The sequence below is a fragment of the Chiloscyllium plagiosum genome, unplaced genomic scaffold (genome assembly GCF_037043375.1).
Source record: "Chiloscyllium plagiosum isolate Xiang-an unplaced genomic scaffold, Cpla_swu_hap1 HiC_scaffold_70, whole genome shotgun sequence".
Lineage (NCBI taxonomy): Eukaryota > Metazoa > Chordata > Chondrichthyes > Orectolobiformes > Hemiscylliidae > Chiloscyllium > Chiloscyllium plagiosum.
The window spans coordinates 384,490-387,094 of record NW_028270209.1 but is presented as its reverse complement, the minus strand read 5'-3'; positions in this window follow the sequence as shown (position 1 = coordinate 387,094).

The window sequence follows — 2,605 nt, the reverse complement described above, 5'->3', positions numbered from 1 at the left end:
TTTTTACAGATGACGCCTGTCAGCTAATGAGAGATTCTGGTAGGTATGCTGTTTCGTGAAGTGAAATTGACAATTACCCAGGCAATAAAACAATAAAAAGCATAAGTAGCCTGAATCTGTGATATGAAACATTAAACCTCTTTGTCTCCACAGATGCTGTCAGGCCTGCAGAGTTTCTCTGTCAATTCCTGTTGTTGATTCAGATTTCCATGATTCGCACTTCTTTGTTTTACGCTAGTCTGAATCCTGTTTGTGACAATACTCGATTAATGGCCAGTTCCATACAACATTCCCTGCTTTGGGAAGGTTGTCAACAACATAAATGGTCAGAGGAGATCCCCCATTGCTACAGCAGTGAGAACACTGAGTCCTTAACAGTAGATCTCCACGGAAAGTGAAATATGGCGCTGTAAGTTTTCTCAATGAATCCACTTTAACTTTTTTCGTTTGTGATCATTTTAGCTGCACATTCAGTTTCTTTATTTCTTCCATTTCTGTCGGATTGGAAAAGGCCTTTCCGCTCATCTGCAGTGCGGGTCATTGGACATTCATCTTTTCGAGTCCAGGAGATACTATTTCTTGGAGGACCTTCGGCACTGCATCTCGGTCGGGGTGGGTGCGAGGCTGTACCACTATATTCAACTGTCTATCGATATCGGAGAAGGGTCTATCTATTCCACACCACCAGGCTTCCTCATCACTCTCCTGAATCTTGGTTATTATTACCCTTGCCATGGCACCTCCTTCCTTGATAACAGGAAACCGATATCCCGTGTCAGGTGTAACTGTAGCCGTGGGGGATACTACTCAGTGCCAGTAACTGGGTACACAAGGATCTCTGTGTAAACACTTATTGCCTTATTTATAGTCGGCCTGGTTACCAAACAAGCATCGGGGGCATGTAAATGTCAACTTAACATCCTTGGTTAAGATTAACGTCTGCGGTTGTATCCCAGACACCCCTGCCTTCACGACTCGTCCTGCCATACAGCCCAATATTTCTATGAGTCTTCTAATCATTACTAACACTTATTTGGATCCCGTGTTGTCCGATGTCTCCTCAAGGTCAGCTACACGTTTGCAATGGCTGGCGTGTATCAGCGTGGCTCTTTCGGCGACCTTAACAGCTGTCTGTGTTGTAGGGAGCCCTTGGAACGGTCCCAGCCAGCTCTTCGCCCTCATGCATTTGCTCCTGACGTCTTCCACCACTATCCAGTGTTCAGGTTCGAGATTGTGCATTTTCCCTTCTGCTGATTGGGGTAGTGCTGCCCTTCTTTTGATTCTGTATTTGAGACAGAAGTGTGGAGAGTTTTATACCGTAACATAACATCTCGTCCTCACATTGGTCTGTTATTGTTGTGGTTCTGTTCGCCGAGCTGGAAGTTTTTGTTGCAGACGTTTTGTCCCCTGTCTAGGTGACATCCTCAGTGCTTAGGAGCCTCCTGTGAAGCGCTTCTGTGGTGTTTCCTCCGGCATTTATAGTGCCCTGTCCCTGCCGCTTCCGGTTGTCAGTTTCAGCTGTCCGCTGTAGTGGCCGGTATATTGGGTCCAGTTCGATGTGTTTGTTGATGGAGTTTGTGGATGAGTGCCATGCTTCTAGGAATTCCCTGGCTGTTCTTTGTTTGGCTTGCCCTATAATGGTAGTGTTGTCCCAGTCGAATTCATGTTGCTTGTCGTCTGCGTGTGTGGCTACTAGGGATAGCTGGTCGTGTCGTTTCGTGGCTAGTTGATGTTCATGGATGCGGATCGTTAGCTGTCTTCCTGTTTGTCCTTTATAGTGTTTTGTGCAGTCCTTGCATGGGATTTTGTACACTACATCAGTTTTGCTCATGTTGGGTATCCGGTCCTTCGTTCTGGTGAGTTGTCTGAGTGTGGCTGTTGGTTTGTGTGCTGTTATGAGTCCTAGTGGTCGCAGTAGGCTGGATGTCAGTTCAGAGGTGTTCTTGATGCATGGTAGTGTGGCTAGTACTTTGGGTTGTGGCATGTCCTCGTTCTGTGGTCTATCCCTTAGGCATCTGTTGATGACATTGCGAGGATATCCGTTTTTGACGAATACCTTGTATAGGTGTTCCTCTTCCTCTTTTTGCAGTTCTGGTATGCTGCAGTGTGTTGTGGCCCTTTTGAATAGTGTCTTGATGCAACTTTTTTGTGTATATTGGGGTGGTTGCTTTCATAGTTCAGGACTTGATCTGTGTGTGTGGCTTTCCTGTGTACCTTTGTGGTGAATTCTCCGTTAGGTGTTCTCTGTACCTTCACGTCTAGGAATGGGAGTTGGTTGTCCTTTTCTTCTTCTCTCGTGAATCGGATTCCTGTGAGTGTGGAGTTGATGATCCGGTGTTTTTTTTCTGTATTTCCGTGTTGTTAATGATTACAAAGGTGTCATACACGTATCTGACCCAGAGTTTGGGTTGAATTTGTGGTAAGACTGTTTGTTCTAACCTTTGCATTATTGCTTCTGCTATGAGTCCCGAGATCGGTGAGCCCATGGGTGTTCTGTTGATTTGTTCGTATATCTGGTTGTTGAATGTAAAGTGTGCTGTGAGGCACAAGTCCAGTAGTTTAAGTATGCCGTCTTTGTTGATGGGTTCAACGTCCTGTTGTCTGT